The following is a 17642-nucleotide window of genomic DNA, read 5'->3' as shown; positions in this document are numbered from 1 at the left end:
TCAAGACGAGCTATGGTCCAAGATAACATACAGGCCGGCGTGGGTTAAGCTCGTTTAGAAAGGAATATGTACAAAGTGATCAAGATAGCAGCTACCGTAAACAAGGGAGCTGTCCCATGAAAACGGTTTGGCTAATTTTATACTGTTTAACTAGCTGTGTAGCATCCACTGGCTGGCTAGTGCAACTGTGCAAGCATGTGCAGATTTCATAGAGATATGTGCTTACTCCCTAGGATTCTTTGCTCCAATCTAGGTTGTTATAGTGGTATCAGAATACTTATCCTTATCTTCATACAGAACTGTAACTTAAGCCACTATGAGCTGCACATCTTCCGTATGAAAAACACAATTGTAAATCTTTCTTACAGAAGACACGATTTCACATCTTTTTACTACAAGTCCACATTCTCTAAACATGTAGTAGTGATCTAGAAGGTCTTATATTTTTGATAGAGGGAGTACCTTAATAAAAAAAGACTGGTTTGGAATTATGTTTGTTTTCCTTCTTGATACAAAGGATTGTATTATTCAGGGTTACATTCACTAGCATCAAAATAATTGTATTTGTATCGCGTAGGGTTTTTCGGCACCATGGTTAGAAGATAGTAACACTTTGCATGGCAGAGAAGCAACCACTGTCGTGATTACGTTAACTTGTGTCAACCCGTGCGCCTAGCCATTGAGATTGCAAAAATATTGAGTTGTCTGAGAATTAGCAAAATTGTTTGTACGATTGTATCACTCTGGCAAACAAGTACCTATGGGCGCCTTTGCTACCGGGAGCAGACAACGGCAGACAAAATTTATCAGCATCTTCGTGTCGGCGGCTATGGCATTCTTGATTCTAGTCGCACTGCTTGCAAAAACTTTGCTGACAGGACTGAAAAACGAAAAACAGATACATGGCAATTCTGAAGAGATGGCAAATCAACAGGAGTGCACTACAGCCATAAGTTATGCCAGGCTATCAAAGCAAGCACCAACATATCCCTTTGGTAGGAAGACAGGTGTGCAATTCTGTATATTTTACTACTGGGATTCTATTTTTTATATTATTTTTACATTGTATACACCTGGCCAGGTCAGACCAACGGCGGGGAGGCCACGAGGGTGAATCCCACTCTGCTGCCTGGAGCAGGAGCGCAGCTGCAATGGGAAATTCGGGATTGATTTCTGGTAACAGGAGCTCAACACTAGGTCCCATGAAGATCGGTGTAAATTAATGGATTTACCGCAATGTTTTAATGACTCATAAGAAACTATAAGCTGGTATAAGACAGGCCCAAGTAAGTAGCATAGATACAATCAATAATCAAAATGAATATAGAGTGCAGTGAAATGTGACGAGAGGAAGTGGTGATACCTGTAACAGAAACACTAGCTAGTACCAAAGTCCAAGCACGAAGTCGCAGCAGCGGAGCCAGGGGGGGACGACCACTGGCAGCAGAGAGAGATGGTGGCATTTAGGACAGTGCCTGGCTGGTACTTAAGTACCAGAATTCCCAATTGGAATAATATGCACCCATTTTTTCTTTATTACCAAAAAAAGTGATGTGCTAGTTCAATGTACAATGTGATGTCAGTGGTTTAGTATATTAAGACATGTACCAGTCACGCATGATTGCTACATGAGCAGTTTTAACATGGTCCCTCTTACCCCCTCTTTTCACATGAGAGGTAAAAGTATAAAATAGATCTTAGCCGTTGATCTCATCAATGAATGGTTTGATTGACTCTTACCTTCTTACCTCACATGTAAAAAAAGGAGGTAAGAGGGACCATGTTAAAATTTGCCTTGCTACATATCTACCTACATATCTACCTTGGTCTGCATCGGAATCAAGAAATTCTCATCCTCGTAAAACTCTCCACAATTTTTCCTCTAAAGAAACACCTCTTCAATTGTCTTGTATCTCTAGTTTCAGTGTTTCACCACACAATACTCAGTTGTTGAAATATATTGTCCACTTCTCTCCATCAGTTTGGACTTTTGGGTTAGTTGGCTGGAGCATGAATTCAATATGGTATCAAAGCCACGAGGACTGACCTGCCATCGCAGTATTAAAAGAGATTATGCGTCCCACATCTATGGACTAAAATAGCCTAGACATGAAGGGACGTGTTGAAATATTTTGCCCACCTCTCTCCATCAATTCAGACATTTGGATAAGTTGGCTGGAGCATAAATTCAATATGCGCCTGCGAGAACCAAAAGAAATTACGAATCTACCATCATAAATCATTTCTCAAAGAACAACCTTGCCCTCCTATATTTATTTATTTTGGCAAACCAGTCCCCGTTGGAAATATTGCGAGAAACCAAAAGAAATTACGAATCTACCATCAGAAATCATTTCTCAGAGAACAACCTTGCCCTCCTCTATTTATTTATTTTGGCAAACCAGTCCCCGTTGGAAATATAATTATTCACTCTAGCGTGGAAGAAATCATGATTGTCATGAACATTTGTTATTATTAAGACCATACAAGATCACTCAACAATAGTATATGTGTGTACTTTTAAGGTTCTATCCAAACAACTAATGCTTTAATTCCAGATCATGCAACTGCTGCTGTACGAGGTGGATGGCACTAGAAAGTGGATTGTAGCAGGTGTGCAAGATTGGAATATTATGCACCTTTTTCCTTCATTAGAAAACAAAAAGAAAGAAAGGGGTGCGCATGGAAGCCTTCAACCATACTTAACAAAAAGTAATGTCATAGTGGCTTGATTAATTAAGATATGGACCGGTCACTTACTATTGTCACATATCTACCTACTCAGTAGCGAAGACAGCTCCAACAGCACTAAGTTATGAATTATAGCATGATCAGAGCTTGATTTGTCTTGGAGTCTATGTCTCATGGGAAACAGTGTCATCAGAATAAACCTTTCCACCAATTCCCCGTAAAGAAAAGCCGCCATGAGAAATAGTGTCATCAGAATAAACCTGTTGGATAAAGGAAGTAATCATGATTTTCATTAACGTTTGCTATTACTGAGACCACACAAGGAAAGCCAACAATATTATACATGTGTTTAATTTTTAAGGTTCTACAACAAAAAGGAAGCTGTATATGTTCTAGGCTCAAATTAGCAGTGCGTTGCACAGGCTAGCTGGGCCATATTTGCATTTCCTAGGTTTCGACTAGATTAAGAAAGCTACTGAAACCAGTTCAGATTCAAATACCGAGAAGCAAGATCTTGGAGCAGTAACCACATCGCGGCGGGAGGCTCCGCACCCCTCCACGCGCTGCACTGCAACAACCGTTGTCCGCGACCACGGGCTCCGCGCAGCATGCGACATTGAGCAAGAGCAGAAGAGCACCTCGTGGTTACCGGAAACAAGACTTCTTCACGAGAACAAACGAACGAGATTAGCAATCGGTTCTTACTAATCATGGCAAGCGCTGAATGCTGGGTCCCATAAAAATAGTCCTTACTTCCAAAAACAAATGTACATGTTTGACTTGTCACCGTCTCTAAAGTTAACTGGTGAATTGTAGAATCTGAAAGGTCTCCAACTGTTTAAGTTGTGATGCCCTTTTGGAATCTCTTGGATTGGTTTTATCACAGCTGGGTTTGTCGCATCCCCTTTTCTGGTGCGGATGTAGAGCAAATTTCTCTACTACTTAAAAAAAATGTAAGGTTTCCATTTCACCTTTCTTCCCACCACTCCTTCGTCCAACCTTCCATGTATATGACAATCAATCACCTTAATTTACTTACCTTCTGAACCAATTCCACTTTAATTTACTTACCAAACATCTAATCAAAATATAAAGGTAATTCACGGTCAGAATTTAATGAATATTTATTTACACAACCACATTATTATTGACAGGTAAATCAAAAGCTAACGTACTAGAATATTTATACCGCGTTGCAACGCATGGTCATTGTTCTATCAAGAAAAATATTATTAGGCGGACAAAATGAAAACAGTCAAAGAAACTTGTATGGCTTTTTACCAGTCAGTATACAAGACAGGGTAGAAGAAACCAAGCTACATGGCCCTGGGTGAGAGATTACCCACCAAAAGGAACTTCCAAAACTTCTGGACCTTGATAAAACTACAACAAAAATAACAGTGAAATTTGCATTATTTCTCAATTCTCTAGAAAGGAAACAAACTAGTAGGTGTATTTCAATACAGAGAGCAGTCACCACTCACATCTTGACACCATCAACCATGCATGAGCCTGGAGTCTTGGCTTAGCGCAATTCAAATCATAATAATCTCTACTACTTTAAAAAAACTTAAGGTTTCCATTTCACCTTTCTTCCCACCACTCCTTCGTCCAACCTTCCATGTATATGATAATCAATCACCTTAATTTACTTACCTTCTGAACCAATTCCATTTTAATTTTCCTACCAAACTTCTAATCAAAATATAAAGGTAATTCACGGTTAGAATTTGATGAACACTTATTTACACAATCGCATTATTATTGAAAGGTAAATCACAAGCTAACGTACTAGAATATTTATACCCCGTTGCAACACACAGGCATTGTTCTATCAAGAAAAAGATTATTAGGCAGACAAAATGAAAACATTCAAAGAAACTTGCATGGCATTTTACCAGTCAGTATACAAGATAGGGTAGAAGAAACAAAGCTACATGGCCCTGGGTGAGAGATCACCCACCAAAAGGAACTTCCAAAACTTCTGGCCCTTGATAAAACTACAACAAAAATAACAATGAAATTTGCATTATTTCTCAATTCTCTAGAAAGGAAACAAACTAGTAGGTGTATTTCAGTACAGAGAGAAGTCACCACTCACATCTTGACACCATCAACCATGCATGAGCCTGGAGTCTTGGCTTAGCGCAATTCAAATCATAATAAAGAAAAAAATTAAAGACTAGACAACTAATCAGCTGCTACTGTACACTCTGACAGCACTTGTTCTTGGTGAACGCAAGCTGTGGCCACTGAATCTCACAGTCAAACATGTAATCATAGTAAGGAGGCAGGTGAGACGTCCATGCATGTACCTCAAATTTCTCTTGAGGCCTCACGGTTCCAAAGAGAAGGCCTCACAGTTCAGCTTGAGTAGAACATGTCTGGTAGTCAACAGAAATCACAAAGCAATTGGGTACATCAATTGCTTTGCTACCAAATAGGTGCAGAGTTCGTTACGTAATTTACAAGTTGAGTCATACTATGGCACTGTTGCAATGTAACTACACACAAAGCATACATACATAAGGTCAACCAGCATCAGGTAATTTTTCTTAGGACTAGCTTCAGTTGGATTTGTGCTACACTAGCTAATACATTCGAAAACCAAGACCCTCATGACACCCTGGGTGCACAGTAGTTGCATAAATTAGACCTCCCAAAGGTGCATGGAAAGTTAGATTTGCAAAGTCGAATTCATAGGTAAACTGCAAAAGCACTTCCCAGAAGCCAAGGATAAGATTCCGGTGGGACTAGTACTCTTCATTAGATCAATCATCTGCTTTGCTGCTGAACTTTTTGGTCAGAATTCCTACCTTATCCTCCTCAAATCCAAGAGTTCAATCAATGAGGTGAATCATCTCTCCTAGTACATTTTAGCTCCCAATATCACCCATGTAGATATCCTAACAATGGCAATGTTAGAGTTGAGTCGAATATTATTGTATAAGGTAGGTTACAGTTGGACTTGATTTTGGACTGTGTGTAGGGTAGGAATTGTGTCCTAATAGGACACTTGTATCCTAGGCCAATTATATAATGAGAGGGTAGACGCACGATGTAACCTATGCCAACATAATAGCATAGGCGCGCAAGGGGAGCCGGCGGCGTGTGCCGGCGCCCGGGTGGCCGGGGTGCGGAATTGTGACGGTGTCAGGGGAGGAGCGCCCGTAGTCAGGCCCGAGGATGTAACCATGATGGTGAACCTCGTTAACAAATCTTGGTGTCGTGCTCGTGTGATTACTTGGTCCTCGGTAGATCGATGGAGCGCCTCGGATTTATTCTAACAAGTGTTATCAGAGCAAACCAGGCATAAGTCTGCCCGCTCATCAGCTCCACCATGAGATTCAAGTTGGTGACTGGGTCTATCGGTGCCGGTTGATGGACTGGAGTTGATAGAGTGGAATTTAAGAAAGTGGCAAAAAGTCTAAAATTGTCAAGAGCTAAGAGTACATGGCCGTATATTCGGTGGTGTCCAGCGCACATGAAAAAGTGCGGATGACAAGTACAGAAGGAGGCAGAGTGCTATAGCAGTGGGACATGTCAAAGACTATCTGGGGAAAAAGGATGAGGCAACTGTGAATTTGACTCAGGGTGACACAGGGTGACGGTGAAATTCTTTCAGGCTTTAGACAAACAGTGAAGAAGGAGCGATGATGTTGAGTCCATGTAACTCTTATGTGTGACACCCAATATGTGAGTTTTCACTTTCACACAGGTCAATGATCGGTGTGTGATGGCGTTGAGCCGATAATTCGGAAGTTGGGAGCACAGAGTAGAGTAAAGGGGAATTTAATTTTGCTCGAGTGTTGACTGTGAAGAAGACAAGAAGGGACTACAATTGCAGGTGGAGTCACATGGAGTCTGGAGTCGCAGTGGTGCTCGCGTATCTCAAATCCAATGTACATGGAGGTTCGACACATGGATGAATCTAAGGTTGTGAAGAATATTCGTCAAGATGGAGTTTGTTAGAGTTGTGTCGAATATTATTGTACAAGGTAGGTTACAGTTGGACTTGGTTTTGAACTGTGTGTAGACAGAGTAGGAGTTGTGTCCTAACAGGACACTTGTATCCTAGGCCTCTTATATAATGAGAGGGTAGACACACGATATAACCTATGCCAACATAATAGCACAGGCACGCAGGGGGAGCCGACATCATGTGCCGGCGCTCGGGCCGCTGGGGTGCAGTATTGTGACGGTTTCATGGGGAGGAGCGCCCGTAGTCAGGCCCCGGGGATGTAGCCATGATGGTGAACGTCGTTAACAAATCTCGGTGTCGTGCTCGTGTGATTGCTTGGTCCTTGAGCGCCCCAGATTTATTCTAACAGGCAGTTGATAATTTATTTGTCTACCTGTTTACGCAATCAACGAGCTTCTTGGCGCCATCACTTACAAATGTTTAGAGGATAGCAAAGTGCTACTGCTGGATAGTTTGAGGGTGTAAATTGAACTCTTTCCACTAAAAGAATTTTCCTGAAGATAATTAAGCTTCAATCATACACCATATCATCGTCTTCAAGAGGACTAGAGTATGGGCTCAAAGTGTACCCCCATAAGCCCGAGGATGGCTGTCAACTCCACACCACTATTGAGCTTCCTGGCATAGGACGCCCTGCTGCATCAGTTGGCAACGCAGAAGAAAAACTCCAACCACACATTTAGAATCACGTCCAGCGAGTTGGATAGTCTTCCTCCTGCTTTTTTTTTCTTTTTCTTTTTTTTCGAAAAGGGGATCTCCCCGGCCTCTGCATCAGAACGATGCATACGGCCATCTTATTAACCAAATAACAAAAGGTGCCAATAAGTTTCCACAGTCTCCAGCCAAACAAAAAGCAAAGGAAAAATGCAGCTCACACAGAGCGACAGATGGCTAGATACACAAACTAGCCCGAAAAAGATGCCACAACCGGCTGGCTAAAAATAGATAGGGAAACTAATTGCCTATCCTATTACATGACCGCCATCCAAACCGGTTGAAGATATCCCGAGCTACCATCTCCCAACGGATAGATCCAGTAACCAAATGCTCCCTGGCCTCCATCGGAGTGAGTAGCGACCAGGAACGGATCAGTGTCGTAGCTCAGAAAATAACCTGCAAAAAATGAATCCGTGATGTTCTGTTAAAAACCAAATCATTTCTGCAATTCCAGATAGTCCATAACAAAGCGCAAACTCCAACCCCAATATGTCTTGCTAATTCAGGCTCAACCCCATTAAGCCATGTCCCAAATAAAGCATTGACCGAAGTCGGTGGAGTAATATTAAAAGCAATATGGACCGTCCGCCATAGAACTTTGGCCAACGGGCAATCAAAGAATAAATGCTTAATCGTCTCATCCCGATCACAGAAACTACACCTAGTAGGTCCTGTCCAATTGCGTTTAATCAAGTTGTCCTTTGTTAAAATAACTTGTTTATGGACAAACCACATAAACACTTTAATTTTTAAAGGAACTTTGACAGCCCAAACATACTTGGAAGTTGGAATAGCATTCGAATTAATAACATCAATATACATTGATTTAACTGTAAATACTCTAGAGCTAGTCAACTTCCAGCGCAATATATCGGGTTGGTGAGAAAGTTGAACCTCCATCAGTCTCCTAACTAGATGGAGCCATTGTTCCCAACGATTGCCCGCTAGCGACCGTCGAAACTGAATATTAAGGGGGACAGATTGGAATACCGTTGCCGCGAACACCTCACGTCGTTGAGCAATCCGATATAAAGACGGATATTGAATGGCTAAAGGTGATTCACCAAGCCAAGTATCCTCCCAGAAACGTGTACTTGTACCGTTTCCAATAACAAATCTCGTCCTATTGAACATAGATTGTTTGACTTTCATTAGTCCTTTCCAGAAAGGCAAATCAGTCGGCCTGACTGCGACCTGGGACAATGTTTTAGTCTGGAGGTACTTGTTGCGGAGGATCTGCGCCCACATGGCCTCAGTCCCGGAAGACAGCTTCCACAACCATTTACTAAGAAGGCATCTGTTCTTAACTTCAAGATTTTCAATACCAAGACCCCCTTGGTCTTTCGGTCTACAGATGATGTCCCATTTAGCAAGCCGGTATTTTCTTTTAAGTTCATCACCCTGCCAAAAGAAACGCGACCGATAGAAATCCAGTCGTTTCCTAACACCAACTGGGACCTCAAAGAAAGATAAGAGAAACATAGGCATACTCGTGAGCACCGAATTAATCAATATTGAACGGCCTCCGTATGACATGAGCTTACCCTTCCAACAGCTCAGTTTTTTCTCAAATCGATCCTCGATGCACTTCCATTCTCTGTTTGTTAGCCTATGATGGTGAATCAGAATACCAAGGTAAGAGAAGGGTAAACTCCCCAACTCGCACCCAAACAATTGCCTATAAGACTCCTGGTCGTCTTTGGCTCTACCAAAGCAGAACAACTCGCTCTTATGAAAGTTAATCTTTAACCCGGTCAATTGTTCAAACAGGCATAACACTAGCTTCATATTTCTCGCCTTGGCCAAATCATGCTCCATAAAGATGATTGTATCATCGGCGTACTGAAGGATGGAAACACCTCCCTCAACAAGATGAGGTACCAACCCACCCACTTGACCATTCTCCTTAGCCCTTCCTATCAAAATTGCTAACATATCCACCACAATGTTAAACAGTATAGGGGACATCGGATCTCCTTGTCTTAGGCCTTTATGTGTCTGGAAGTAATGACCTATGTCGTCATTCACTTTAATTCCCACACTCCCTTTTTGCGTAAATGATTCGACCTGTCGGCACCAGGCTTCATCAAAACCTTTCATACGCAATGCCTGTTGGAGGAATGGCCACTTAACCTTATCATACGCTTTTTCGAAATCCACCTTAAAAATTACTCCATCTAATTTTTTGGAATGGATTTCATGGAGCGTTTCATGAAGAACAACCACCCCTTCAAGGATGTTCCTGTCCGGCATGAAAGCAGTTTGGGATTGCTGCACCACAGACTGCGCAATCTATGTGAGCCTATTAGTCCCGACCTTGGTGAAGATTTTGAAACTAACATTGAGGAGGCAGATCGGTCTGAACTGCTCAATCCTCACAGCATCCGTTTTCTTCAGGAGCAATGTGATAGTTCCAAAATTCAGGTGAAATAATTGAAGCTGTCCAGAGAATAAATCATGAAACATCGGTAGTAAATCCCCCTTAATAATGTGCCAGCACTTTTTATAGAACTCAGCCGGGAACCCATCCGGACCGGGAGCCTTATTATTTTTCATTTGTGCAATAGCATCGAACACCTCCTTTTCTGAGAACGGGACAACCAGGATATCATTATCAGCAGCAAACAATTGAGGCACGTCCTCGATCCTGGACTCATCGAGGGACACACAATTGTCCTCCGGCGGTCCAAATAACTGTCTATAGTATTCGGTAATATAGGTTTTGAGATTATCCTGACCTAAAATAGTGCCCTCATCCTGCTCTAGCTAAAAGATCCGCTTCTTTCTGTGCTTACCATTAGCAATGAGGTGAAAGAATTGAGTATTCGCGTCCCCTTGGACTACTTTGCGGACGTTGGCACGCAAAGCCCACTTCAATTCTTCTTCGTGGAGAAGTTCTTCCAGCCTCTTCTCCGCCTCATTTTTAACCTGGAGCTCGGCAGGCAGCAACATCGCGGATTCGGCTTTTACGTCCAAGGCCTGTACAAGAGAGAGGAGCCTATCCTTCTCAATCTTATACACCCCACTGAGGTGCTTAGCCCAACCCCGTAAGAAACTTCTCAAATGCCTAATTTTATTCTGCCAGCGCTCGACCGCCGTCCTTCCTCCAACACCCTTGGCCCACTCCCTGGCTATGATGTCTAAGAACCCCTCGCGTTCGAACCAGGCCATCTCAAATGAGAAGGTGTTTTTGTTTCCCATATGGTTCGGCTCCCCTGAGTCAACGAACAATGGTGTGTGATCGGAGATTCCCCGCGTGAGAGCTTGCACCGTAACAAGAGGGAACTTCTGTTCCCACTCCACGCTGGCGAGAACCCGATCAAGCTTTTCATACGTCGGGTTTGGCAGAGCATTAGCCCAAGTAAACTTTCTACCAGAAAGCTCTATCTCCCTTAGATCTAAGCTTTCAATAATGGTATTGAACATAAACGACCACCTGCCGTCAAAGTTATCATTATTTTCTCCTCTCTCCTCCTAATGATATTGAAATCACCCCCGACCAAAATCGGAAGCTGTTCGGACCCACAGATCCGAACAAGATCCGCCAGAAACTCCGGTTTAAGCTCGGGTTGTGCGGCACCATAGACCGCTACCAAAGCCCAGTTGAACCCATCAACTTTAGACCTAACTCGAAACTTTACCGCGAAGTCACCCATTACTACGCTCCGGACTTCAAGGGAATCACATCTCACACCCAGTAAGATACCTCCCGATCTACCTCGTGGCGGGAGACAATGCCAGTCGAAATCAATACCACCCACAAGAGAGGAAAGAAACTGCGGCGCAAAATTCTCTCTTGTACAATCTTCCTCCTGCTTGACCTTGCTCAGCAGCATATGCATGCAATGGTGGCACCATATTGCACACGATATGCATATCTTCTAAATTGTGAGCTGCCTCCTTGAACTCCTTTATTATTAACTTGTGAAGGATCTCAGCAAGCTGGTTCCTTTTCGAGACCCTGGTGGTGGAGGAGATAACCAGGTCATCATGAAGCTGGAACAATTTCTTGAAGACGCTCCTGGCTCCAGCGTGAACTCTGGACTTCTCATGTTCATCACTCCATATCTCCTCCAGATTGACACAGGATGTGTTTTACATCCTGTGGAGCACAAGCCCAGGTAGCAAGTAGGGGCGTTTGACAAGGAGGAACATCATGTAATTGGACGATACCTTATATTGCTCACGGTGGTGTAATCCCAACTCTGCCCTTGACTCTGTTGGCAAAGTAGACATTGGTGGCGATGTGCCAGATAACAATGTCCTCCTGGTGCTCGACCCTGCCAATGTTGCCCCAGACCTTTTCTAACGGTTTGTGCTTCTTCATTGCAAGGTCTCCCCACTTATATGCAGGCCCAGCGTGTTCATGTTCTTCAAGTAAGACATCTGTTCATGGTATCGACGGAACATAAACTCCTTGAGATCCTCCGGGAGCACAAGGCTTCCCGAATAATGGAAACTATTCCACCTCTCCTCCATCCCAACATCCCCACGAATCTGCCGACTAGATGACCACCACTGTCATGGGTACACTGGTGCAACAGGTTGTACTGCCCAATGGTGCCAGACCATCTCCTCCTTATGTCGAGTCGGTCTAAGGACAGGAGACGATGAGCCGGTGCCATCTCCTAGAGCATGCACTCGAGCTCCACCATATGGGGATCACTCAAGAAAGCAAGTGTCCAGGTCGACCCGATGGCGGCCAGCAATGTCGTCGCCTCCTTGAAAAAGGCGCCAGCTAGCAGGGCATACGAGATGGCAACATCAACTCTTCTGTGGTCGGTTACACCACTCATGATCATCAAGTGAAGTTGAAACAGCAGGAAGACTGCGCTGATGGTGGGTGGTGCCACGAAGCATACCAATTAGCCTATCCCGGTGTGGGTGACAGCCGCCTTGGTGTACAGGATGTCCTAGAGCATGGACAGCTCCATCTGGCACCATCTTCCACATATCGGGCCAATCGAAATTGTAGCCTCGCAGTCGAGGATGATCCATATTAATTGGAGAATCGACGAGCCTGAGCTTGCAAGCGTGGAATTGGAAGTGGGATCCGTCCAGGAGAACCTACTCGTTCAACTTGCCATGGACACCTTTAGGGTTGATGTTGCAGTTGTTCTTGCCCGGAGTTGTTGAGGGAGCTCCGGATGTCATCCATGTTGCCACGCTTCAGCGCCCATGTCCTCTCCACATATTTGACCACCCCGATGGCAAACATCAGCATGGTGGCCGTGAGTATCAAGCCACTACCGGAATCGCACCCTATGCCGACGGCCAGGGCCGTCGGCATAGCCCTGAATGGTCGTCGGGACAGGCCTATGTCGACGGCCCCCGTCGGCATAGGGCCGTCGGCAACATATCTGTCGGCGTAGCCAGGAAGGCCGTCGGCATAGAAAGGCCGTCGGCATAGGACCTATCCCGACGGTGTCCGTACATCTATGCCGACGGCCCTGGCCGTCGGCAACGTTATCGCCTAACGGCGGCCGCCGTCAAGTGCTGACCAACGCTTGCTCACCATGTGGCACGTCTATGTCGACGGCCTAGCCGTCGGCATAGTTTTAAACTAAGCCGATGGCTAGGCCGTCGGCATAGACGTGCCACGTGGCGAGCAGGCGTCACCCCTGGGGCGGGTCTATGCCGACGGCCTAGCTGTCGGCTTAGTTTGAAACTATGTCGACGGCTAGACCGTCGGCATAGACCTGCCACGTGGCAGCCACTGGGAGCTCCTAGGGCAGGCCTATGCCGACGGCCTAGCCGTCGGCTTAGTTTGAAACTATGCCGACGGCTAAGCCGTCGGCATAGACCTGCCACGTGGCAGCCACTGGGAGCTCACGGCAGCTCTATGCCGACGGCCTAGCCGTCGGCATAGTTTCTGTCTGTTTTTTTTCTTTTTTTTGTTTTGTTTCAGCTCAATTCATTTGAATATATACAGCATCACACAACAAATATATGCATCACATAACAGCTGCCCAGCAGCATCACACAACAAATTTATCATCACACATCATAAGAAGCATCGCAAAGCATAAACATATGAGTATCATCACCACCAAGCATATAAGAATCTCACAAACAACAATAAGAAACATCACAAGCATATAAGTATCATCACCACCAAGACCGCCACAATGTGACCCAAAGGCTTAAGCGCCAGGACGTTGAGCACCACGGAGGTCGTCATCGCCAAGACCGCCGAAGCCCAGGTCGTCACTGCTAGCGGCAGCGCTACCGCCAAGACCGCCTCCACCTCCGCCTCCGCCTCCGTGGATCGGAGTGGTCGGGCTTCGTGACTCGGGAGTGCTGCGAAGACCACCGCCAACGGTAGATCCACCTGTTCCCTAGATGTTGAAAAGACATATTAACGGGATATATGAATATGTTGAAAGGCATGACATGCTTTGGGTGAATAGATTGGGGATGAACTAATCGGCGAGGGGCCAGCGTTCTGTGCCACAAACTCCTCAAAGCTCATCAGCACTGGTTGTGCTGGAGGGCATTGTGCTGGAGGGAACTGAGGACACCTGCCGGCCGCCATATCCTGAAAAGCCTGCTGCATCTGGCTATCCCTCTGCACTTGGTGTTCATAAAGCCTCTGATGCCACGCCATGGTCTCCTGGCGTGTGTACTCCAGGTAGGCCTACGGTATGACATGATGGAACTCATAAAACTACTAAATGCGGAAAATAAAGTGAGAAATGAAGATAAGAGGGAAAATACTTATAGATTGTTGCTCCTGAAAGAGGGACTGTGTACTGGTCACTGGCTGGCTCGTGCGCTGGCTCAGGCTCGGGTCGATCCGACGAAGCTGTGTGTAGGAGATACTAGGAGTGATCACAGCATCGAGAACCGCCTCCCGACCGTGCTCCTTGGGACCCATGCTCACCACCGCCCTGTCGTCCAGAGGCGCCGCAATGGGGTCAGGTGTGTCAGGATGCAACTTCAGATACGCTTCGGAGTAGGCCTGCTTCCTCCACGCGGTCTTCTTGCCGTAGTACTGGGGCTCGCCAGTCTTGGAGTCCTTCCGCGTATGGGCGATCTCCCACACCTGCATGTCTGAGAGCGGCCGCTTCAGTTTCTCTCCTCCTGCACCACCAAACAGAGGTTAGTCATACATAAGAAAGTGATGGTAAATAGAAGAAGAAGAATGTTTAATGGGGTTAGTCATACATTAACTGCCTTGTGGAGATAGTGGTTTCGGTTTCCCTGAGCATGTACTCCCTCCGTCCCTCGGTTAGCCTTATTTTTGGTTCTCATAGCTGCCCAGGCTCCAGCCTCATCACACCAATGATCCACCAATGCCGCCCAGGACTCGTCTTTTCCATAACACCAATTTGGATAGGTGTGTCCAAATTGGTGTTATGGAAGCATAAAGCATAAAGCATAAAGCACCACAAGGTAATGAAAGCATAATGAAAGCATAATATATGAAAGCATAATGAAAAATCTTTTATACTTACCGCCAAGAACTCGGGCCTCTCCAAGGTAATGCCCATCCTCCGCGCTTCTTCCTTGGTCATCTTCACACCAAGATAGTCGTGGTAGTATGTGGAGATGGCCACATAGCGCACCTCGTACTGCATCTGGCGGGCCTTCTTCTTGCATTGGCGCAGCACGATCTGGTCCGCTCTAGCCCTGTGCTCCGGAAGAACTCGATAGAATTTCTACAATCATGCATGAAACAAGAATGGAAGAAGCCATGAGTTAAATCATTTTCATGAAACTAGAATGGACTTGTTCTTCTGAAGAGAACTCACCCAGAAAGTAGTGATCATGGCCTTGGCATGGGTCTCATGGTCCGCGTGGCGGGCCGCTTCCCAGTGGTCCCAGCTCGTGGCCAAAACCCGACGAGCCGGCTGCCTGACTGGATTCGGACAGTACAACCCCGGCCAGAATAACTTCAGCAAGACGGTGATGAGGCCGTTGGGAATACGGACCCCTTTAGAATATATCCAGTTGCTGCAAAAGAATGAACTATTAGCATGTGACAAGCAAAATAAATAACAACCGGAATAAGCATGTGACAAGCAAAATAATGAACCACTTACTCTTTTCCCGTGGGCTCAATGAGCCACTTCTACTCCTCAGTAGCCGGAACCTGCTTTGGTAGCTTTGCGTTACCACGCAGCCACCCCTTCTTGTCAACCCCCTTCCCGTCACCACCATCATCCCCGCCACCACCCTCCTCCTCGCCTGCCTCCCCCTCCCCAACCTCCTCCTCCTCCTCCTCCTCGCCTGCCTCCTCCTCCACCTCGTCCTCCTCCTCCACCACCACCACCACCTCCTCCTCCTCCCTAGAGTGTACCTCACTAGAGGAGGGTACCTCACTAGAGGAGGGCCTCGAAGACAACACCCCTAAGTCGGTGAGGGTGCGCTCTTTCTGGCCGCGACCCCCTGTAGTGGCTCTCCCCCCAGCACCTTATCCTCTAGAGGCTCTCCCCCCGCCCCCTCCTCCTCTAGGGGCACCTCTCCCTCGACCTCCCTGTGAGGAGTCATCGTCAAGTAGCCGAGGGGGAGGATTACGTGCTCGACCACTCCGACTAGGCAGGCCGACGACCTTGCGTAGGAAACCCACGCCGTCGGCCTTCCCCTTGCCCATGTTCCACGAACCTACATTGAAAAGATAAAAAGCAATTAGTAAATTAATGAAATGAAGAAAAGGCATGATAATAAACACATTAATAAAAATGCATAAAAGGCATATTCCTAAACTATAGAAAAAAAATACTTGAAACGTACATCTGCTAGAACCCATATGAATCATCAGTGTTGTAACCTCTTTCTCGGTCCGTCTCATCATCACTATCAATCATATCATCTTTGTTGTCCGATGGAGGTGGAGGCTCTTCCTCGTCGTCAGCATCTTCGTTTAACTTTTCTAGCATAAGTATGTCATTTTCATTGACAATGGTCTCACCATCATTCCGTGCATCGTCGATGTTTGGGTCCACATCATCATCACCCAATGGTCTAGCGTCATTGTTTCTAACCACATCATCATCATCATCATCAGGTTGCTCTTGATAGAACACTCCCTCATATGTCATGGGGTTAATATTGTAGTAATCGTCTTCATTCGGGTCTGCTAGCTTACCATGTGGCGACACCTTGAACACAACTTCCCAACCCTTCAGATACACTTTTTGGCATGGGTAAGGCAGATAATATACTTGTGTAGCTTGGGTAGCCGCAATGAAGAGATCGGCTCCGGCATAGACGGTTGATGGTTTAACTTCGACCAAACCAATGGAAGGCGTATGTTTTACCCCCTCCCGCGGATCGAACCATCGGCATTTGAACACAGGCAGACTTAGGGTCTCACGCCCCTGGCGGGATTTAACCTCGTATATATTTTGTACCCTTCCGTAGTAGTCTACTGAATTTTGACCGGGGGTGTACACTCCAGTATTTATAGTTTTGGGATCGGAGCGGTTGTTTTGGTGCTCCTCTGTATGGAAGCGATACCCATTCACATCATACTTTTTACATGTCATGACGGCAGGGTCAAAACCCATGGAAACCCATCTCAATTCATCATCCATAGATATGTTCGGATCTTTTCCCTACAAGTATAATGGAAATTGTTGCGTGCATTAATTCGGTTAACTAATAAATGTTGAAGTAGGTATTTAATAGGGGAGTGTGGAAAATTACTTTCTCCATGAACCAAGCAACAAAAATTTTACGTCCAGGGTTTCCATGACGCAGAAGAGTAAGTGCCTCCGCCTCAGTAAGAGGATTCACTCCCGTCCATTCCTCTTGAACGAAATCACTAAAAAAAGATAAGCGGTGTTAGACCGGGACTAAGTGAACATGAAACATGATGATGTGGAAGACATAAAGGAATGGTGTAGTGGTATTACCTCATCCACACTTCCTCAACTTCCTTGATGTTGTGCAAGATATAGAACATGAGGTCCTCCCACTCTTGTCGTGGCATGTTATAAGATTTCGAGGCCCCAACCCTCCCACCTTGCGCGTTGAATAGATCGAGCCTGGGTTGATACTTGGGCTCTTCTATATTGTATGGAGGCACCTGTTATGCAGATGGGGAACGTGGTCTGGATAGTATGATGTCCTGAGGTCTGACACCTCCTCTAGGATAACTGCCTCAGCTATGGAAGCTTCAATCTTAGCTTTGTTTCCACATTTCCGTCGGAGATGCTTGTTCTGCCTCTCAGGGCCGTACTGCCAGCGATTTTGCACAGGGCCCCCCAACAATACCTTGTTCGCGAGGTGCAGAATGAGATGTGTC

Source organism: Triticum urartu, chromosome 2A (assembly GCF_056163025.1).
Source record: "Triticum urartu cultivar PI428250 chromosome 2A, HENAU_Tu73, whole genome shotgun sequence".
NCBI classification, from domain to species: Eukaryota; Viridiplantae; Streptophyta; class Magnoliopsida; order Poales; family Poaceae; genus Triticum; species Triticum urartu.
The sequence above is the reverse complement of the archived record's forward strand: the minus strand, read 5'-3'. Positions refer to the sequence as shown.